The sequence below is a fragment of the Corapipo altera genome, unplaced genomic scaffold (genome assembly GCF_003945725.1).
Source record: "Corapipo altera isolate COAL_440 unplaced genomic scaffold, ASM394572v1 133, whole genome shotgun sequence".
Lineage (NCBI taxonomy): Eukaryota > Metazoa > Chordata > Aves > Passeriformes > Pipridae > Corapipo > Corapipo altera.
Genome location: NW_020884939.1, coordinates 3,592,225 through 3,616,073, shown reverse-complemented (window position 1 = coordinate 3,616,073; position 23,849 = coordinate 3,592,225). Strand labels below are relative to the sequence as shown.

At 44.5% G+C, this 23,849-nt stretch overlaps 1 protein-coding gene across 4 annotated transcripts in view; it reads right to left on the bottom strand.

Annotated features, from left to right (window-relative positions):
• Positions 1–23,849, bottom strand: part of PCDH15 (protocadherin related 15) — a 673,791-nt gene that overhangs the window by 244,737 nt on the left and 405,205 nt on the right. The gene's annotated exons all lie outside the window — the stretch shown is intronic.

The following is a 23,849-nucleotide window of genomic DNA, read 5'->3' as shown; positions in this document are numbered from 1 at the left end:
AAGTAAGTGTTTGTTGGTGCACTCAAAAGATAGGTTCAAAGACAAAGCAGTACATGCAGAGCTAGCAAATGCACAGGTGTAGCCTTAAAATACATAAAAGCACATATAGCACATGTGATGACTGTATTTTGGCAACAATTGGGTTTTCTACTTTAAATGGAAGAAGAACAGTGCCCCCTCTAAAGCCCACAGAAATAAAAGTTAATTAAGAAGCACTTTTTATTTTCAAAGAGCCTCAAAGCATCACTGACCCAGTGGGGTAAGAGTCAACCATTCTCCTTCCCCTTTCACCACACAGGACTGCCTGGGAGACTGCAGTCCATCTTTAAACAGACATTTTAAGGCTCCTCTGATCCATGGATGGCTGCACCCCATTTGTATGGAATGGCACCTTCTAATTGAGTTCTGGCCAAGGGAAGAAATACTCAAGTATCACTGTTCTGGGTTTTTTTTTGAGGTCTAAACACTTTACACACAAATCCCAATAGAAAACCATCTGTGAATTAAACCCAAGAGCAAGTTGAGGTAAATGCTATTTCCCAGTTTGTGGTGAAAATTACACATTCATTGACTTCAAAGGAATCGCTGCAGTTCGTTCCAGACTATTATTACCCCAGCACAGACAAGACCTACAAAGGGAGATCAAAACAGTGAAGCTTTTGTTCAGATCTCCATTTGGGTAAGATCCCCAAAGGACACCTCTGCAGCACAGGGATTTCCTCCAGCAACAGTTTTGTGTTGCTCTCCTGAGCTTGACTGCAAGACCAAACCTCTGAACAGCACGGGGATGGTCTGACAGCACAGCATTCCTTGAGGTTGCTGACAGGGATGAACAGCCTGAACAACACCCAGTTATAGAGCACACGGCACAGGAGTGTGTCCAGACAGCTCTGGAATAGCCCAGGGAGGACACTCCACCCCCTCTCTGCTCTCTCTTCAGGGCTGGGGCACTGCCCAGCCAACAAGTTCTTCCTCCTGTCCAGCTGGAACTTCCTGGGCATCAGTTCCTGCCCGTTCCTCCTGTGCCATTGCTGGGCCCCCCCGAGCAGAGCCTGCTCCATCCTCTGCCCCCTCCCTGCAGCCCCTCCAGACATGGCTGAGGGCCCCTCTCAGGCTCTGCTCTGGAGGCTGAACAGCCCCAGCTCCCTCAGCCTTTGCTGCTCCCAGAGCTGCTCCATCCCTTGGGCATCTCCGCAGCCTGCGCTGGCCCCGCTCCAGGAGCTCCCTGGCCCTGCTGTGCTGAGGAGCCCGAGCTGGGCCCAGCCCTGCAGATGTGCCTGCCCAGGGCTGGGCAGAGGGGCAGGATCCCCTCCCTCCACACAGACACTGAGAAATACAGAGAGCTGGGGCGGGTGCCCATCATTCCCCTTCCTCACCCCAGGGACTCTGCTTGTACAGATTCATCACCCCACTTGGACTGCAATCCCAGAATCACTGAGGTTGGAAAAGACCTCCAAAGATCACCAAGTCCAACCTTTGACCCAAAATCACCATGCCCACTAAACCCTAGGCAGTCTAAATAAAATTACTGATGAATGAACTCTTCCTACATACAACTTTTATTCTTATATGCTCTAGGTTGATACATAACAATTGATTATATCTTTTTTTTTTTAAATTAAATTAACTATTATTTTACTTTAAAGCTTTTTGTTTTGAAGGCATTAACAGAACAAATAAATCATCTGGAAAACTGCATCTTTTCATATCATTGTAGCTTCCTATGAGCACATCAGGTGGGAAGATAAGCCATGTTTGCATTATCTACATGAAATAAGGACTAATTTTTCCCCTCTTATTCTTTTCACTGGATGCTATGAAAATTCCAGAACCGTAACATAAATAACTCCTAACTTTTCTTTCCAGAGATGTGTTTTATAATTTTCTAGAGGCTGAGGATTTGGATCAACGACCCCTTAACAAACTCTTTGTCAGGTCAAAGAAGCTCAGCTTTGCTATTCCCCATTCAACAGTGACACCACACACACAAACAAATAAAAATTCAAATAAAAATCCAAAAGCAGGGACAATTTTTAATTCTTAAAATTTCCTATGCCGTACCAAAAGAAGAATCATTATATTTTTAAAAAAACTCAATGAGCTTTTCCCCCTATCATCTGTGTTCCATGATATTTTCTCCCTGCTGGGTGTCCCAGTGAAAAGTTCACCCAAATCAGACCAAATTCTAGTTCTATTTTCACAGTAAGAAAATTATCAACATTACAAGTCAGATCACATGTTAGCAGCCTTTTCCCAAAGCTAGTTTTCCATCAGACACATTGGAATGTCCAGAATTATAATCAAAGCATTTAAAATGAATGCTCATTCCAATCTGGATCTGGAGAGTCTCAGAGAAAAGGCAGAGTGAAATTCAACAACTTGCAGAGGATTTACTGCAAGTGTGAGCAGGTGAAGCAATAAAATCTACCATGAGATAAATTTCAATGAAAAGAAAAAAATTAGAGCAACAGGCAGAACTATTTCTACAGCCAGAGGAGAAAAAAATACACAGAACAAACAGGATGGGAAGTAGGAAACTTGCTGTGGGTTACACTCATGGCACCAATAACAGATTCATGAACAAACACGTAGTTTTAGTGCACAGATAAGAGTTTACAGATTATTTCACATAATTTCCACCATGTCAGTACTGGTCAAATCTCAGATTGCTTTTTAAGGTGTCTGGCACCCCCTCGATCCCTTTCTCAAAGGGCAAACTTAATAATGCCACAGCCTTAGTGTCACATTCATCACCAAACAGATAAATTTAAAACTGTAGTCCTACACAAATTTCCAATTCAAAGGGAGACAATAATTTTAATTAAACTTAAAGACAAGTTACATGGTGTAAATACATGGTGGTACCTTTTTTTTTTTCCCCTCATAAAATACAATCAGTAAGCAGCAATAGCACCTCAGTAAGACATAAACTCAAGCACCAGGTCTGGTCACACCTGGTGGGAATTACTTGAGACAGGAAAAAGGGTCACCTTCCACTAGCCCAGGTTGCTCCAAGCCCCGTCCAACCTGCCCTTGGACACTTGCAGGGATCCAGGGGCAGTCACAGCTTCTCTGGGCAACCTGTGCCAGGGCCTCCCCACCCTCACAGGGAACAATTCCTTCCCAATATCCAATCTAACCCTGCCCTCTGGCAGTGGGAAGCCATTCCCTCTGTCCTGTCCCTCCATCCCTTGTCCCCAGTCCCTTTCCAGCTCTCCTGGAGCCCCTTTAGGCCCTGGAAGAGGCTCTCAGGTCTCCCTGGAGCCTTCTCTTCTCCAGGTGAACCCCCCCAGCTCTCCCAGCCTGGCTCCAGAGCAGAGGGGCTCCAGCCCTTGGAGCATCTCTGTGGCCTCCTCTGGGCCAACAGATCTCAAGTTCTCTGAAGTTTTTTCTCACTTTTTTTTTTCTAATTGTTCCTCAACAAAAAATTATTTCAGCAGTAAGACTGATTTATTAAACATAAATGAGCACAGATAACTGTGGTCCCAAGTTCACGTAATCCCAGAATGTGCCGAGTTGGAAGGGACCCAACAAGGATCATCCAAGTCCAACCCTCAGCCCTGCACAGGGCCATCCCCAACAGTCACACCCTGTGCCCCAGAGGATCATCCAAACCCTCCTGGAGCTCTGGCAGCCTTGGGGCTGTGCCCACTGCCCTGGGGAGCCTGGTCAGTGCCAACCACCCTCTGGGGGAAGAACCTTTTCCTGAGATCCAACCTGACCCTGCCCTGGTACAGCTCCAGCCATTCCCTGGTTGCTGTCCCTGGTCACAGAGCAGAGATTGGAGCTGCCCCTCCTCTGCCCCTGCCCAGGCAGTTGGAATTGCAGTGAGGTCTCCCCTCAGTCTCCTCTTCTCCAGTTGAACAAACCAAGTGCCCTCAGTGTCCTCAGACAGCTTCCAAACAAGGCCCTTCCCCATCCTCGCTGCCTCCTTGGGACACTCTCTAATGGCTTCAGATCTTCCCTATATTGTGATGACCAAAACTGCCAGAATATTTGACATAATAATTGATTTCTGAAGGAGATGTTAACACAAGACTTTAAAACCAGAGAACAGAAAAGTGCCCCACGTCTGGGAGCCTCAGTACAACTCTTCTTGCCATTGTTTTACCTCAAGTTGTCCTTGAAATTCCTGAGCATAATGGAGCAGTCTTTGCAGTCAAATCATGATATATCAAACACACTCAAAAAAAGAAAAGGCACTACATAAATGAGCTCCCCTGCCTACAGTTTTCATGGCATGTTTTATGTTTAAGCAGCAATGCTGGTAAATGGAATCCTGAGGTAGCAGTGCCCTCACCCCTGCCCTAAGGACCTTACAGGAAAGGCAAACAAAACTTACTAAATAAAACAACAAGCTCTGAAGGCTTTCCTAAAAGCTTGCAGAAAAGCATTTATGTTCCTCTCATTAACTTCACTGTGCTTTTGCTTCACATTTCTACAACCAAGGCAGAGGCAGGTAAATAAAGGGCCTGCCTCCTTGGGAGCAAAGTGAAAACCTCTTTAGCACGCTCTCCATGTAACAGTGTCGAGGCTCAGATCTATTTGGTTTCTGATGGCTAATTTTCATTATTTTAATTTCTAATTATTTTTAATGAGGTGGCTCAGAGGAAACCCTCAATCACTGTCCTAGGGAAGACACTCAGCAAGGTCAAACAGCCTGAGCAGAAACAAACACAACAACTTGAATCATCACGTGTTCTGCCAACAGAGCTGCCTGAGCATCTTCCTTTCCTCTTGCCCTCCTGAAGCCCCCTCCCATCCCACAGTTCCCCTCCCTTGAGGACTTCTCTCTTCACAGCTAAAGCAAACAGAATCACCTATAAAAATGAAAATATTATTGAAGTAGCTGATAACAAAATTCCATTGTGGAGAATCCCACAGAGCTTCAAAGACACTTGATGGTCTGTAGTGGAAGGTGCCCCTGCCCATGGCAGGGGGTTGGAACTGGATGATCTTGAAGGTGCCTTCCAACCCAGACCATTCTGTGATTCCAAGGTCACAGAACAGGCTGGGATTTAAGGACACCCCTTCCAACCACCCTTCCCCCTCAACTGTGGAGGTTTGCAGTTTCCAGCACTGCCCTTTCCCCTCCCAGACTCTCTTCATTCCCACCATCCTTAAGGCCACTTGCATCCTCACACCCCCCTCTCTGCCAGGGCACTGCCACTCTCTGAAGGATCAGTTCCTCCTGTTCAAAGGACCCCACACACTGATCTCCTGCTCCAAATCCCCAGAGGGACTCCCAACTCACAGAAGGGCTTGGGCTGGAAGGGACCTTCAAGATCACCCAGTCCCAACCCCCTGCCATGGGCAGGGACACCTTCCACTATGAACAACAGGCTAAGGAGTAGCTGAACATTTAAGAACCTGAACTCCTCCACCCCTCACTGTACGTGGAGGTTACGAGGCTACAGCAGCTTTTTCAAATCTCTCCCTACCAGCATTTCTGACAAGCCCCACATTCCTACACTCACAGCCTCACACACATTCACAGTCTGACCACAGAGGCAGTCACAGCCATCAAGAGCTGCCTGTAACCTCCCCCTACTAAACACAATTACCTTGAAAACTCAAAATAACCATTCACAGCTCCTATACCCCTAAAATCCAGCTAAATAAACCACTTGAACTAGCTGGGAGCAGTGTCTGAAGATCACATGGCTGCAAGGTCACATCAGTTGCTTCAAAGTTTAATAATAAAAACAGCTTGCCCCACAAAGCTCTAAAAATTTAAGTGACTTTAACTAGAAAAAAGGTCTCTCCCAACACTTGGGAAGGGATTTGTGTTCCCATTAACAGAGCATAACTTTGAGAAGAGTTCAATAACCTAGTCTTGGCTCCTCAAAGACAGAAAGAGTTTTACACCCTGACACAGAAAATTAGTGAGGTGCCCTGCAGGTGGAACAGGCTCACCTGGAAAACAAACAGTCAACTTGAACCTTCCTGGGAAAACAAACAAACAGCCAACCTGAACCTTCCTGGGGACAGGATTCTGTGAAAAAACTGTCATCTCCTCCTGAGCACTCCTGAAATTAAACTGGGAAAAAAAATGCACTTCAATATGCTAATCACCAACTCTTCTTCCAGCTGCTGCAGAAACACCCCATCGTTACTCTGAGTTATTTCACAATTTATCTTATATTCAAGTTGGCTTTTCTATAGTCAAACAGGTTTGTTTGGGTTTATTTCAACATTCCCAGGGAGTGCAACTGGCAGCCCCAAAAACCCGATTCAGTTCCCAGCAGATGCTCAGCCCAACCTCAAAGACTTTTTATTTAATAAAGTTCTACCCACTAACTGCTAAAGGAAATTATTTTATTTGCTGGCAGAATAAAATTTGTTCTTTGATTTGTAACTGGAACAAGGATCCAGTTACAAACCTTGTCAGCAATTGGGGAAGGCTCTATTATTCCTCAGCATCAGTCCCTTACTTTCCCTGGGCTGCTGCCTGAGGCAGAAAAGAATACAGTGTTAACTCTAAGATTATGTTTTATTTCTGTTAATTTGTCCAAACTCCTCCTGAATCCACGAAAGTGTGCAGCATCCACAACATCTTGGAGCAAAGCTTCACTGGAACCTAATCATGGCTTGTTCACGAGTCACCACCTCAGCATGGGGCAGCATCCAACCATTCCCTACCCTCTATGTCTTCAATAAACCTCTTTATCATCCCTAAATATTGCAACAAACAATAATTTAGAGAGAGTTCAGGACTCTGAACAGGGACTATGTGTTGCCAATAACACAAATGGTAATATGGAAAATTCTTCGAGGAGCCACTAAAGCCACTTTATTTGATATACACGTGATTTTAGAGGAAACCCTGGAGAGTTCAGCATCAAATGCTGGAAAGACAACCTCTGTAGGAACAAGGCAATGACAAGTTGTTTGGTACCACAAAAAGTGTGACCCAGCAAGTCCAAATTATTTTCCAAAGAGCAGGAGCAGAGTCCCAGAAAAGCCTAAGTGAGCAAAGGGGAGTTTTCCAGAACCTAAAGTGGAGCTAAAAGTCTGTAGTGGTTATGTTTTTTCTTCCCCTCTGCATTTCTTCCCCTAAGCATTTTAGTTTTGCTCTTGTGAGAATAAAACACTCAGCACTCAGCAACAGTCTTGATTTCAAGCTTACTCTTTTCTTCAACCATGGTCCTTCACCCACGGTGAGAGAGAAAGAAAAACAGCTCATGGAAGAGGGTTTTGGAAATCAAAGGTGGAGACAGGCTGAGAAAGTTGAGGCCATTCAGCCTGGAGAGGAGAAGGTTGTGTGGAGACCTCACAGCACCTTCCAGCATCTGAAGGGGCTACAGGGAAATAAGAGAGGGACTGTTCATTGGGAACTGGGGTGACAGGACAAGGGGGAATGGGTTCAGACTGAAAGAGAAGAAATTTAGATGAGATAATGGGAAGGAATTCCTGGCTGTGAGCGTGGGGAGGCCCTGGTACAGGTTGCCCAGAGAAGCTGTGGCTGCCCCTGGATCCCTGGAAGTGTCCAAGGCCAGGCTGGACGGGGTTTGTAGCAACCTGGGCTAGTGGAAGGTGTCCCTGCCCATGGCAGGGGGTGGAATGGGATGGTCTGTAAGGTCCCTGCCAACCTAAATCATTCCATGATTCTAAAGTATTTAAAGCCTTTTCCCGCCATTTCTTCTACATGGTTAAGCCCAAAAACCATTCCTATAAAAGTCTCAGAGATGCACAGTCAGAATAGTAAAGTCCAGCCCTCAAGTCTGAGTCCCTGACAATACCAGGGCCATTTTAAATAAGAAATTACTAATTCATTCATTAAGGAAATAGACCCTTGATTTCTGCCTGATCACTGGCTGGAAATTAAAGAGAGTTGGTGTGTGTGCCACACACAAGACATGTGATGGCCCAAAGCCAGACACCTGCACTCACTCATTTCCTAAAACCCCACCAGAACAGCAAGTGCCACGAGGGCAGCTCTGACCCTTTGGTGATGAGACCAGCCCCTGAGAAAGCCTGGTTCAAGAGAACTACACTGTTCACAAAACCAGCACACCATGAACACAGTGAAACCTCCAGCCTGTGGATTTTTACAGGTTGAATCTCCCAGCAAAGCTCTTGGAGCCGGCGGCGCACGGGGAAAGCGAGAGCGCCTTCTCCGCTGGATTTAAATTGGAGAGGCAAGAACTGCAATTCCAGCAGGTTGTGGCAGTGGCTGAGTTAAAACACCTCACATTTATATCTGCCTGAACGTGTATTTCTTTTTCCAGATGTACTCTATTCTCAGAATTCCCCCAGTTGCTCACAGAGGAAACGCTCCTTTGAAAGCCCTCAGACTCACCTCCACTTCCATTCAGCAGGAAACACTCACGGAAGGGGGGAAAAAAATCCCATGAAAGGATCTCTGAACATCTCGATTTACAGACTGAGGTTCCTCATAAAGAGCTACATAGAACCATACATTTAAATTGAGTAACTAAGCAACCCAGTGTAAGGGGAAAATGCCCAGCCTTGTTTCCTGTGTGCCTGAATTCAGCCCTCCAGCTGTGCAGTTTGGGATAAGCTTGGCATAACCTTTACATTGCACCATGATTGCTCTGTATTGAAAAATCGCATAAGAAGGGCTTTCACGGGCTATTTTCAGCTCTTCCTGATAGGAAGCTCTAATTGTAGGATCTGGGAAGGAACAGCAGCGAACTGGAGTTTGATTCAAACACATTTGTGATGCTCCTTAAACCTGCAGAGTTTCTGTGCTTTGACGGGAGTTAAGCGCTACTTCAAAATTTATAGCTCAGAAACCCCAAGTGAAAGATGATCTGAGTGAAAGACGATCTGACCGTGGCTGAACTTGGGGCTGGTTTTGTCTTTAACTGGACAAAAAGTGAGGCTGATGGATAATAAATACAAAAGGGACATAAACCAAATAAAGACCATTATTGTAACCTCCCATTCCAGTTCAGAATATGCACCTAGAAAGGGCAATTTGTTTTGTAGCTTTATTTTGCCATTCCTCCACTCCCCCTTTTTTTTTTTTTTCCACAGATATAATATCTATAAAGGGTTTGCTACGTGAAAATTACCCTGCAAGTGCTCTGGATTGCTATTTTATTTTTACAGCTTTAGAAAAATGCAGACCCATCCTTCTTTTGGGCAATGTGCTCTTAGATTGAAATAACTTCCCATTTTACAAGCAGTTTTGGAGTTGACAAGAGTCTTTAAAATCATACTTGTGTCTGAAAACACTGTAAAGCACATAAAAATATGATACTATGCCAAGCAGCATCTAAAATTGCTATTACCAAAAGTAATTTTTAAGACCATTAAAAAGCACTGGATGAGTCAAGAAAAGCTGCAATATCTTCAGAAGTGCTTAAACTTCCAAAGTTGATTAAACCTGCATTTAACCATTCCTATGCACCCAGCATTCAAATTTCGTGTTATTTTCAATATTTTTCGAAATTGCATTTTCCCTGTTGTGCCTGTGGTGCATTTAAGACAGAACTCTCATACAGGAAGATGGAAAATATTTAATATTGGGAACTAAACTGAATCCTGGTATTATAAAAGTATGTAAAGTAATTTTTGACTGCTGTACAAAAGCAGACATTTAATCATCAGTACAAGGCTCATACTCATAACCTTTCATACTGTTGAAATTTCTTCAAAACCAAATAAATTAGCATTTATTAACTGAAACATGAGAGAGGGTCAGCTAAACTTATAGGTGAGCCAATAATATTTAGCTTTGGCCTGTTCCTAAAGGGTAAATTTGTGAGTTTTAGGCTTTACATTCAATGTTGAGGTTGAAAATCATATTTAACAATCAGGCCTCTCATCTTCCCCTGAAGATTTTCTCCTATTTCAGTCCATACTTTTTTTTGTTTGTTTACAACAGAGACAGAAAAACATCAGTTTGTGTTCCACAGAACTGACTGAGATTAGCTCAGGCAAGAGAAAGAAGCAACAAAAGGAAGTTTTACGATTAAATTGAGGAAAAACACTTCATGGAATTTTGCCATACACACAGGAATATTTTCATTTTTTTAAAGCAGGTGTAAAATTTAAAAATATCCCATTACCATGTGAATACCATCGAACTGTATTTTTTGAGATTACGGTTTCCTTTCAAAAGCAGCACTTTCTAAATTAGACTAGAAAAGGGTTATATAGACACACAACCTCAAACTCCCTTTGGATCTTTAAGACCCCAGCCCCTCTCCCCTCATCCTCAACACTCATGCTATGAAGCAAAACCCAAAGCCAAGTTGTCAGAGTCCTTCTGTGGCAGAACAACCAGCAGCTGTTTTGCTGAAGTCACCTCTCCCAAGCTCTAACTCTTCCAACAGTTCCAGAACCTTCCACGGGGTACCAGCTGTGCCAAACCTGCAGCAGGGTCACCCGTGGCCACCCCAGTGGAAAACAGGCTGTGCTAATTAACCTGCCACTCCCAGGACTGGTGATGCTCCAGGTAATTAACCAGCAATTTGGGAAACATTTACATATTGTGCCTATAAATACCTTCGTCCTGACACCTCTAATGAAGGGAATGTTGATCAACATCTTCCCGGAATTTAATCAAGACATGAGGCAGCAGCAGCAGAAGGTGAGGGAGTGCCTCTGCCGTCCTTCATGCAAAGCAAGGGGAGAAAGGCAACCCCTGGCCTTGAAGACACTCAGCTCTTTCAGCTCCTCACTCAAATGCTGATAAAATTGGCCAAATTGACTTTCCACAACTGCACCTGAACTACAACAGCTGAGCACAAACCTTCCCCTCTCTCCCCCGTTCTGGAGGATGTGCTGCCACGTCCTGCAGTCGTGGGACTGCCCTGAATGACCCAGCACAAACCAGAGTCTCCTGCATCCCATCCCTGCAGGAACAACCCTCTGCACGACTGGGGACTCAGCTGGGTGTTTTCTCATTTCAAATATGGACCTTGATAAGGTGTCTGAACTAAATCATGATTTAATTATTGTCTTGAAGTAACTTGAAGACGCTGTGCTGCAGTTTTGAAAGCAGAAGGGCTTAGATATTTCAAGTAGAAGGAATTGTATCCAACATTAGCAACCAAAAAAAGCCCCAAAAGGCCCAAAATCTGTTTTTAAAGCTCATTTCCAAGCAGATGTGCAGCAGCAGAACCCAGGAAAACACAGGGAATGAGCTTACTACTTGAAACCAAGTTCCCAGGGCTTTGTCAAATGACCTTATTTTGCACAGAGGATGTTGACACATATTCAGGGATGCAGAAGTTAATTAGCCAAGGATCTAGGAAATGCTGCCTCCACAGCCTGGGTGCAAAGGTATGGAGCTGTGAGTGGAAAGCAGGTTCCAAAGTCACAGACAGAAGGTCCTTTCCCCCCCGAAAAGGTGAAGGCATCTGTGATAGTGTGCAACTCTTGGATGCCACCTGAGTCATATCCATTTGCATGTTCCTCACCCATGAAAAACACAAAGTAATAAGACTTCAGAGAAAGTGTCATCCTTTGAAGTATCTCATTAATAAATTATGGTCCAAGGGGTTCAATAATTGAAGCCTAAACTGCTTTCTGACCATCATAGATTCAGCCTGTGTCTAAAGAGCCTTAATTAGAAAAGCAATGAGGATTCAATATTGAACAGCTACAGAGAGTTATTTGCTGTTCCTCTGGTGAGCTGCACCCTTTTGATACCTATTTTGTCAAGCAAAAAAATGATGCTATCTTCATTTTATAATCAAAATGTTGCCCCATCTACAGCGATAATCATACCAGTGGTTATACTGGATATACTTCAGCCTCCTGTCCCAAAGCTCATAATTCACATTTTCAGGTAAATGCACAAAATGTCTCACAATGTATCAAAAAACCCTAAACAAACAAAAAAAGGGGGGATGCAAAGTCAATACTTTCTTCAAGATGTATTTTAGAAAAAAATATTTTGGTGAAAAGCACGAAGGTGGAACTTTAGGTTGTTTTTTTTGAAGCCTCTATTTAAAAAAGCAAACCACAATCCAAGACACAAGAGCAGATTTATGGAACCATCTGTTACTCCTGCCAGAACCTCCTCATTCTCATGTTTGGAAAACTTGGCCACTATTGATTCAGAAATGGTCTGGGAAGTGCAAAGCACTGCCAGCCTTTGTTTGCCTTTGAAGTGATTTAAGCCTTGTTTTAATACATGTAACTGTTTTAGGTATCTCCTCTGTAAAGCAGCTCTGTGAGGGAGGAATTTTGGGATGAGTGCAAGGACTGTTGGACTCAGCACCCCTTAGCAGAGCGTGGTCACTGGAATCCATCTGGAGAGGAGTCCCAAAAATGTGGTGTTACAACCAAGCAGAGTGGCTGATCACAGAACCCCAGAATGGTTTGGGTTGGAGGGGCCCTTAAGGATCATCTCATTCCACCCCCTGCCATGGGCAGGGACACCTCCCACTAGCCCAGGTTATTCCAAGCCCCATCCAACCTGGCCTTGGACACTTCCAGGGATCCAGGGGCAGCCACAGCTTCTCTGGGCAACCTGGGCCAGGGTCTCATCACCCTCACAGCCAAGAATTCCTTCCCAATATCCCATCTATTCCTGCCCTCTGGCAGTGGGAAGCCATTCCCCTTGTCCTGTCAGGACACTGATGCCACAGTGTGGACTCTCCAACCTCTAAACACTAAAAGACTCCTTCCAGAAATTTTAAACAGGATGATTTGGGGGGGGTTAATTTTTTCTTTAATAACACAGCAAAAACGAAGTCTAAGCAAGGCTCATCTGCTGTCTGAAACCTTTAGCATCAAACAAGAGAGCAATTACAAGGAGAGAGTCACTAGATTCGTGCTACATTGAAAAAGACATTTCATATCTCTTGCAATATTGACTCCAAACCCTGAAAATATTTACTTCTCTATTTTTACCTCCTTAGAAAACAGTTTCAGAAATAAACACCCTACAGGACATATACTGATTATCATCAGAATCCCTCTGTCTGTCACTTGTCTCAGGAGAGCTGAAGGCATGGAAAAAAATCACTGTCTCTAAAAGGCAGTAGTGGTACCTTTGTGCTTCCTTAGATACAAACAGGATGTCCAGGGAGGTTTGGAGTCCCCAGCCCTGGAGGTGTCCAAGGAAGGCCTGGATGTGGCACTCAGTGCTCTGGGCTGGGGGACAAGGTGGGCATTGGCACAGGGGGGACTCCACGGGTTGGGAGGGCTTTTCCAACCTAACTGGTTCTTTGAAATAGCCAATAAAAACCATAAAAACAGTTAACAAACCTACTGCTCCTGTTGCTAATAAGAAGCTGAACTTGCAATTTATGTTAAATTACATAAGTACGTTAATTTTACATAAATTAACATGAAATGCAATTCAGCTTCTTATTGCAAAGGCATCAAGGAGACCTTCTCACTCCCTACAACTCCCCTCCAAACACCAACAGACACACAAACGCTTTCAAAGCAGCACTGGACTAGAAAGGACAAGGATCAGCAGGTGCTACTGCGAGGTCAGTCCAACCCAAGTGCACATTCAGGGAAGTTTTACATCGCTAAGGATGGGCAGCAAAGAGAATATGGTTTTTCCTGATTATAAATTATAAAAAGAATAGCAATATTTTGGACCCACAGGCTACACAGAGGTCAGCAGCAGCAGGACAGAAGTGGTGCTTCAAGCCAGACTCAGTTTTACTCCTACAGCTGGAAATACAAGGACACAGAGAAGCTTTCAAATGCTGCCTGTAGGGTTTTCCCCTCAGGGTTAACACTGGAAATAATCCTGCAGATGAGACAGCAACTGCATGGGTATTTCTATAGATTATAAAGCTTTCTTAGCACTCAGTAACACCCAAACTCTTCCCCTCCTAATCCCATTCAGCCCTATTTTTGATTTTATCTATCACACAAGACAACGAAACTACTCAGCCTCTCCTCCATATCCAGGCTGACTGTAATGGAGAGGTTGATTAATTTTGTATTAGCCAGATCCACAATGAAAATAAATCCCAAGCCATTGATTACACTGGAAGAACAAGCAGATAAGGTATTTTTCTTTTCATACCTCTAGTACTTAATTACAGAAAGGTTCTATCCACAAGGATGGTAAGAAAACAGAAGAGCACAGATACAGGATTTTTTGTTTTTATGTACAAGTCTTTGTTCTTTAAGTATAAAATGAGTAGAGGGGGAGGTTCTGGTTCATTATGGGTTTATTTTGAGATAATGAAGAAACCAAGAGCTTATCCAAAGCCATTGGCACAGTTTACCTTTCCCTCACAGTATGTTCATAACTATTTTAATTATCAGACAACAATGGGGTCACTGACTATTTGGAGCTGTGTAAAGGCCATGTAAATTCTGGTTTGGGTCTGCAGTTTGGGTGCTGAGCAGTTCAAAGACATTTAAAACCCAGTGGTCTCCATCCTGTTTTTCTGAGTCCTCACAGTGTTACTGGCCAAGCAGACACTCTCCTCCCCTGTTAATCTCCTTAGTAGAATAAAGACTCTAAGTCTTGGAAACCAAACTGCTCAGCCCCTGGAGCTGTAAACCCACTCCCTGTGCCACTGGATCCCTCTGTTTTATTAACTAAACAGATAAAATTGTAAATATGAGGAGCAATTGACTTGAGCAGCGTCCCAGGGGCCAGCGGCTGTGTCTCCCTGATTAGCTTCATTCAATTATGCCTTCTTAATTGCTCATGTGCTCAAGCTCATTAAATGCAAAATAATATTGTTTTCCTGCAGGTCGTGCAGGGGAGATTTGAAGAATGGTCCCCACTGGTGCAGCTCTGAGATCCTGCCAGGAGAGCAGAGAGCAGCTGCAGCCCACGGACAGCACGGACAGCGGCTCCTTGAGGGGCTGCAGGACCCTCAGTCTCACTGGGAGCCCACTGCCAGAGGATTTCTCATTTTCTCCTCAACTACCACTAAAAATTCAGTTAAAAATAACTCTTTGTTTTAAACTGTTCATCCAGAAATTACTCTGGAGCATTTCCGAACAAAAACTCTCTGATATGTCCAAGGGGCTTCAGGAGAGCTGGAGAGGGACTTGAGACAAGAGATGGAGGGACAGGACAAGGGGAATGGCTTCCCACTGCCAGAGGGCAGGATTAGATGGGATATTGGGAAGGAATTCCTCCCTGTGAGGGTGGGGGGGCCCTGGCTCAGGTTGCCCAGAGAAGCTGTGGCTGCCCCTGGATCCCTGGAAGTGTCCAAGGCCAGGTTGGATGGGGCTTGGAGCAACCTGGGAGAGTGGAAGATATCCGTGCTTATTGCAGGGAGTTGAATTAAATGGCCTTTAAAGTATCCCTTTCAAATCAAATTATTCCATGTTTCCATGAAGATACTGTGTGGTTACACAGGGAAACTAAAAGGAAGCGGGTTTTTTGGTTTGGGGTTTTATTTGTTGTTGTTTTCTTCCCACAGAAAACACGCAGAGAGCTCCAAGTTAGTGCTCCTAAACCCTCTCTCTTCAAAGAAAAGCATCTTTTTCCCATTCTGTATCACTGTGCTCCACAGGACTCGCTGATGCCCCATTTAATTGAACTGGAATGAATTTCCTATCAGGACAAACATACTTTTCAAGTGACTCATAAGAAACACATCTTACAGAACATGGTATTTGAGTCAAGGAGAAACTAAACAAAACCTGTATCAACAAAGCCTGTAAAATAACATTTGAGTGATTGATGTCTGCTACTGAAATAAATGTAAGGCTACGAAAATTTCCTACAGTTCCATATAAGAGAGAAGATACATGGTATGTTCTAAACCCAATGATGTACAAGGGAATTTTTTCTTCCCTCACAAAAAAACCCCGCAACCCCCCATGGGACACACTCTGTCTCACAGAACATGTCACATCCAGCCCGGTCTTGGACACTTCCAGGGATCCAGGGGCAGCCACAGCTTCTCTGGGCAACCTGTGCCAGGGTCTCCCCACTCTCAGAGTCAAAAATTTCTTTGTAATATCCAAGCTAAACCTGCCCTACTCCAGCTTAAGGTCATTCTCCCTTGTTCTGTAACTTTTGGAAAGTCCCTTGCCATTAAATGTTGCTTCTGCATTATATTTACCCCCAAAATATTAAAAAAAAAACAAACCTTCAAATTGTTAGAAAGTTAGAAAGTGCACTGCCCAGATTTTTGCAAATAATTTTTCCATAAAAAGCAGTAAAGGGAAATTCGGAAGGATAACAAAAAAAAAGCCAAACTACTTGAAGAAAGGGCAACTGAGCTGAAGTTTCTCATTTGTGCATCTGAAACTTCCCACACTAAACAAAACAGTCCCTACCAATGGCTCAAAAATTACAGAAGCACATTGAGCTTTATAATAATTTATGTGGATTTCAGTGGATCCCAACCATTTTATGGAACAAAAGGCCTGATGAGTTAAGAAGACTTTGCAAAGAGTAAAATTTATTAAAAATAGTGGAATAAACAATAGTAAAATATATTGTTTCTATGAGAAAAAAAGAGGAAAGAGAATAATACAATCACCAGAAACTCTGTCAACCAGCATCATTATTAGTTACACTACGTGGAAGAAAAAACCAGCCCATTCTCTTTCTTTTTTTTTTTTCCTTTTTCCTGGAAGTTTTTAAAAGCTTGCTATGATTTTTGAGTAATTAATTTTTGTGCTGTGTTATCCATTTTGAATTTATAAAAAGCCCAGTTACTTCTCAAGAAACACAATCAGGCTGCACCCACCAGGTTGCAAAGAAAAGGGACACCAAGGCAAACCAGACACATATTGGTTTAAAGCTCAGACCATCCAGAGGATTGAATTCAAGTTTTAAATGAGGGAACCTCGAGGTGCTTAAAGTCTGTGTTCCTTTTTAGGACCAAACAAGTCGAGTTCAAGCAGCTCTGCTTAGAAATAAACCATGAAATCAGTCTCATGCCAGACTTGCCCAGCAGGTCACATCATTAAGGATATAAAAAGGGACAGGAGTCAAAGGCAGGGAACCTACTTGGTCCTAACAGGATTATATGGAGCTGCTCAAACTGATGATGATCCAAAACAAGATAAGTTTACAAAGAGAAACCCTTGTCAGTGTAATTGAGTGAATACAAAGAGCTTGTTCTAACAAATGAAGAGGAAAAATAATTATTTTGAAAATAACTTGGTTTTCTCTCGAGGTGGTACCACAGAGTAGGGTTTGACTTGCTATAAGGGACATATAATCAAGTATTTAATGTTGAATCAATATGGCAGGCAAAATAATCAGCAGCTTCTAAATCAGAGACTAAAGCTAAGATATTATGGTACAGGATCAAACAAATGTGAACTATTTTGTCAGGTGCTGGCAGGGGCTGCCCAGGGAGGTTTGGAGTCCCCATCCCTGGAGGTGTCCCAGGAAGGCCTGGCTGTGGCACTCAGTGCTCTGGGCTGGGGGACAAGGTGGGCATCGGGCACAGGGGGGACTCCATGGGCTGGGAGAGTTTTTCCAGCCTAAATGATTCTGGGATTTCCTGCTCTGTCTTTAAAGATGCCCAAGAAGTTTGCAATACGTTGAACTGAAACCCCACTAAGATGTTCCAGAAGTGAGAAGTGCTCCATCACCACTGAACTGGTGACTGAAGTGACATTGTAGGTACACATGAACTCACACCACAACCCCCACCCTTCTGTGAAAATCAGCTGTCTAGGAGAATTCAGACTAGAATTCAGCCTTCAATTGCAGAGAAATCCCATTTATCTCTAACCCAATTCAAGAACACAGTTTCTCTCCCTTGGTTCCTTCTCCACCTCTCCAGCCCTTTCCCTTTGCAGTCAGGTTTCAGTAGGTGCAGCACCACAATTTGAAGTTATTTAAACACTTGATTTCTGCCTCCATACATCAGCTATTCATCTCTTTGCCAATTTAAGACTCTCACACCTCAATACACTGTCTAATAAATACTGCAAGGGACTGATTTTTTCCTTACTATTTTTTCCAACCTAACTCAATAAGAACCTTCAATTTATTTCTTTTTAAACCCCTCTATTTCTTTTTTCCACTTACCCAAAAGTTTTCCTTTCAACACCTAAAAAGAAAAAAAAAAATCTTTATCTTCCAACAGAGATTCCTCAGAAGAGATGAGAGAGAGGGTGTTTGCCTGGGAGAAAACCCAGTGATGGCACCTGGGCATTCAAAAACTACAACAATATTTGTGGAAAAGGTTGGGAAGTATTTGTTTTGTGTTTGTGGCTTTAGTTTCAAATCCACAGATATTTCCTTGCCAGGGGAGTTCCACATAAATCCCCAGCAAGTGACAGAGTTTACATGAGCTTCAGTCAGGAAAAACACTATCTATGTTTAATGACAGACAGCAGCTGAGCAGTAATGATGCCCTAATCTGGGAGTGATTACTGCAAAATGAATGCATTAAAATGAGCTGAGAGCTCATCCTTTATGATTATTGCCCAAACACAGGAGGCTGCTCCCACTGCACACACGACAGCAGAGATCCCAGGATCACTGAGGCTGGAAAAGCCCTCCCAGCCCATGGAGTTCCCCCTGTGCCCGATGCCCACCTTGTCCCAGAGCACTGAGTGCCACAGCCAGGCCTTCCTGGGACACCTCCAGAGATGGGGACTCCAAACCTCCCTGGCCAGCCCCTGCCAAGGCCTCACCACCCTTTCCAGCAACAAATTCCTTCTCCTGGCCAACCTGAGCCTCCCCTGGTGCAGCTGGAGGCCGTTCCCTCTCCTCCTGTCCCTTGTTCCCTGGCAGCAGAGCCCGACCTCCCCCGGCTCCCCCCTCCTGTCAGGGACTTGCAGAGCCAGAAGGTCCCCCCTGAGCCTCCTTTTCTCCAGGCTGAGCCCCCCCAGCTCCCTCAGCCGCTCCTGCTGCTCCAGCCCCTTCCCCAGCTCCGTTCCCTTCCCTGCACACGCTCCAGCCCCTCCGGGTCTCTCCTGTTGAGGGCCCAGAACTGGGCACAGCACCAGTGCTGCTGGTTTGGGCAGGAACTCAGCCCCTGCAGAAGTTCAGAGCTTCTGGAAGTGCTGGCAAACCCCGATCCCTTAAAACCTTCCCAAGCAAGAGCTCATACTCACCACCATCAACAAGAAAGTCAAGATCTCCTCTGAAAAACTGTCATGCTTCCTTTTTTTCCCCCCCCCGAACAACTTCATTACAATATTACTGATTTTTTTCTATACTCATTACTTAAAACTTTCTATTTCCAGAATAATAGAACAGTTTGGGCTGGAAGGGACCTTAAAATCCATCTCATTCCACCCTCTACCATGGGCAGGGACACCTTCCACTAGCCCAGGTTGCTCCAAGCCCTGTCCAACCTGGTCAAGGGGATTGAAGCAGCAAGGAAAACGTGCATCAAGACTCCCAGCCAGCAGGAAGAAGGAAAGAATGAGCAAGTAAGTCTTAATCCCATCCTCTCACAACTGGAATTGCTGATGGAGGTGTCCTTGCAATAACCCACTGTTCAATCACACCTCTGCCACATAAACCAGAAATCTTGTGCTTGTTACTGATGCCCTTAAAAAATGCCAGTCCTGAGAGATCAATTAACTGAACTGAAGCAAAACTGGACATTTGAAGTGGACATCCAAACCCACACCTGCCACTCTCAACACACCAAACCTGTGCTCTGAAGGACACAGCCATGAGTCAGTTCTTATTCTAGGAAAATCAAATCATGCAAAATCAAGTTTTTATCAAAAGCTGAAGTTCCCGTGCCTTGTTTTAAACAGCTATTTCTCATAAAAAATGGATTAAACTGAAAGCCAAGAGCAACAGGGAGGCAGTTTCTATCACAGTTTATTTGTCAACATGTGACAGTCTCAAATGAGCATCCAGAAAATAATTCCTACTGCTGGAGTAAGACAAGGAGAAGGCAGATGAGGGTTTGGAAAGTACTATGACGGGAGAGGGACAGCAAGGAATGGAGCAGAAGGAATATTCAGCTTGCCAAGCTGGCAACAAGGTTCAGTGGCAGAACAGGGAACCCCAAGGATAAGAGACAGAAATGGGTATTTAGACAAGACTGAGCATGAAAGAGAATGTTCACCAGAATTCCCAGCCAGCAGGAAGGGGGGAACAGCCTGGACAAAGAGGAAGGAACAAAGGGGTGGTTTTCCCCACACCCTGACTTTAAAAGAGGCTTTAAAGGGGTACATTCTTCGATTTTGGAAATTTAAATTTCTACTCAGAAAATACCTGTGTTTCAACTCTTCCCTCCTCCCATTCCTCCCCTGTGCCATGTGAGCCCACAGGAGAGAACCTGCAACCTTGGAGCTTCCCAACAGCTCAGCCCCCTTTTCTCAGGCCTAGTGCTCCAACTTAGGAAAACACAAGAGTTGACTGGAAAATGAGCTTTGCCAAGGAAAAAAAAAATACTTGTGCTATGAATGCTGCCTCTCTAAGCTGTAACTTAGGTGCAGAACCCAAATAATCATGCAGTGGAAAACTTATTGAAACCCATCTGCTTGCAGGCTGCCTAAAACCAACCTCAACCCCAGGGAGCTCAAAGCTTCTGTGTTGACACAAACAGCTGTTACAGCCACACTTGTGACTGTAAAAGGAAGATTACTGGCATCCCATGTCTCCAGGACGCAGGAATTCTGTGTTTCCAAACTATTGCTACAAACAGAATATGCAAATACAAGCAGGTCAGCATAATATTGCCAATAAAAATAAAAATTGAGCAGGCGATGGAAATAACTGCTGGACCAAGAGCTGAAAAATATGCCACTGAGAGACACATTTACATATTTTAAATGCTGTCATTTGTAGTCCATCTTTGTTAGTTCTTTGAAAGTCAGTGGCCCTACTGATCTGCAAGTGTGTTTCTGCTTAAGAGAACACCAGAAAGAGAAAGTTGAGGCCACCAATGTCTTCATGCTGCTTAGAACAGATGCCAAATGCACGTGTGTAATTCCTGACTGAAGAGCATTACTGGAAAATAAACATAGGGCAGTTCCAGGATAACCTCTGTACCCAGTGATGGTCACAAATCCCACCTCATTCCCCCCAGATCAGAGGGGAAATCTGCCCCCTCTGGGAAAGCACTGCCCTATTCACACTAGGGCAGTGCAGTGTCTCTCTCTGGGCTAAAAGGAGTCGGTCTTAAGGAAGTGATGAATTTGTTCTGTGAGATCTGGCCATGAGGACAAATGCAGTATTCTAGAAAGCAGGATCTCCTTACTCTAATTCTGTGTCAAAACACTGACTAAATTGTCCAAGATATATCTCAGATATATCTCCCCCTTCAAGACTCTTTCAGCCATTACACTCTGAAAGCACAAGGAATGCCCAGTACAGGGGTGGCTCTGCTCAACACACAAACTCTGCTGCTCCAAACCCCCCCCCTGAACACACAGACACAGCTCTGAATGATTTGCAGGCACTCAGCCCCAGAACTGTCATTGCAGGTGTAGTTTACTCTATCAAAGTCCAAGGCACTGCCACAGTGAGTTCCCCTGAACACAAGCTGTGCCACTGCACTTTCATGAGGGTTTTCTGCTTTCCCTGCATCAGACTTTCCCTTTCCAGCTGTGAACATCACCTTAGGACACTCATTCCTTGGAGGAAAAGCACCAGCTCACTACTCACAGCCTTCCCACCTGGGATGGCTCAGGACACTCAAGTCCCCAAGCAATCAAAGCACATCAATGCTTCACATCATGTCATCCAGGCAATCCAACACACAACACCTCATGGGCCAAACAGTCACAGGATCCCAGGATGGGTCAGCCTGGAAGGAACCACAGTGGGCATCTGGTGCCACCTCCCTGCTCCAGCAGGGCCAGCCCAGAGCACACAGCACAGGAGTGTGTCCAGACAGCTCTGGAATAGCCCCAGGAAGGACACTCCACACCCTCTCTGCTCTCTCTTCAGGGCTGGGGCACTGCCCAGCCAACAAGTTCTTCCTCCTGTCCAGCTGGAACTTCCTGGCCATCAGTTCCTGCCCGTTCCTCCTGTGCCATTGCTGGGCCCCCCCGAGCAGAGCCTGCTCCATCCTCTGCCCCCTCCCTGCAGCCCCTCCAGACATGGCTGAGGGCCCCTCTCAGGCTCTGCTCTGGAGGCTGAACAGCTCCAGCTCCCTCAGCCTTTGCTGCTCCCAGAGCTGCTCCATCCCTTCAGCATAAAGAACTTGGTAGGCCAGTGCCTGGAAGAGGTATCCTAGCTAGATCCCACAGCCTGACAGTTCCAAGGCTGTTGGAATCTGGGATTTTTTCTTCCTCACCAAGGAGCTTCCTGCCTCATCCATCCCAGCTCTGCCACAGGGAAGACACAGGTACTCGGTCCCTTCTGCCAGGAGACCCAGGGCTAAAATGTGCACATTAACTGAGATGAACCTTGTTTCAGTGCTCATACTTCAGGAATAACTCACCTCTCACCAAAGGGAAATCGATCTCCTGCAGGCTCAGAGCACTGCTGGTGGCACTTCAAGGCAGCCCATCAGTTAAGACTTTGAAGAACTAAACCCTTCAGAGGAACCAGTGGCTCAACTCCCACTCAAAACACATCAAGGGCAGCTCTTTGCCCTTTAGGGTCACTGCAGAGCTCCCAACCTAAAGCAGCAAGTGTCCATAAAACAAACAAATTACCCCTGTTTCGAAGAACAGACACTTTCCCTTAGGCAAGAACCTGCTGGCATTTCTCTCCTCTCCCTGGATAAGTACAGTGCTGGGCTCAGGGAATGATCAATGGGCTACAGGTATTCAAATATGCATTTTCCAGACTTCATTTCCTGCCCAGCAGTAATACATCAAGGTCTGAAACTATTTTATTTCTAAAGCAGCCTCTTGAGGTGATTTGTAAGGCCCTTTAGTTATTCAATTTTTGTAGTGTGAGACGCTGTTAGACTGAATAAAAGACAGATAACTAATAGAGGGGGCCCTGAAAACAGCTGAAGGGGCTCATGCCTCAAGGGTCCTGCTGGTGTAAGTGGATAGTTGTGCTTTTCACAGAAGAAAAAGCCTTTTTTAAAAAGGAATCTCCCACTCAGGGTAGTGCAAAGACCATTTAAATGGCTATTTCTTACATTCTGATAAAAATACACGTCTGCTTAACACTTATTAAATACAATGCATTTTCAGATGAACAAATCCTCTGATTAGCTTCAATTTTATTCCATTGCAGATGCCAACACTAACTACAGATGGACCTAATCAGTTCAACACCTTTGAAGTGTTGAAGTGGGCAAAAGATGTTTGTCCCTGCCAGGCCCACAGACCTTGCAAAGCCTGAGTTCCAGCTTAAGAATTCAGCGAGGATACAGTTTTATGTTATGTTAACCTGGAAAATAAACTCAGTGAGCTCTTGTTGTTCATCTAACCTTTTGGCTGGGATTTTTTTTTTCCATGTGCAAAAGAAGTTGGGAGTAAGAGTTTCTGCTCTTTTGGTACCAAGGCCAAAAAACCTTCCTGTTGATATTAACAAGGTTTGCCTTTAGTTTGCTCTTAAACCAGCCACCCCCTCACTCCCTTTCTCTCAGTGTCAGGAGGATAAACAGTAGGGAAAAAGAAAACAAAAAAAAAGGCAGGTATTTAATGTTTTTCCACCAATTCCCACTGAAGTCAGTTATTTCCTCAATTTCTCCCTATAATAGATTTTATCCCAGACAAGCCTATACTCCCCCCCAAAACCAAGCCTTGTTGATTCAGCCCCCTGAAGGGTCTTCAGACAAAAACTATCTTCTATTTCAACAGAATAAGGTCGTGTTTTATTTTTTTCTCTCCAACTCCATGGCAAGTTCTACTGCAATAAAATGCTGACACATATTCCAAGCAGGAAATATTTCCCCTGCAGACTTATCCTTGGAGAAAAGATTCAACCAGGAGGTCAGAATGAAACCAAACCACTGAGCCATCACTGACAAGACACTTTCTACAGCACTGATGTCAATGGCTCAACTCGTGTTCCAAGGGCAACTCAAGGGAAGGGGAGGGGCAAAAAGAGGGGAGGGGCAAAAAGAGGGGAGGGGCAA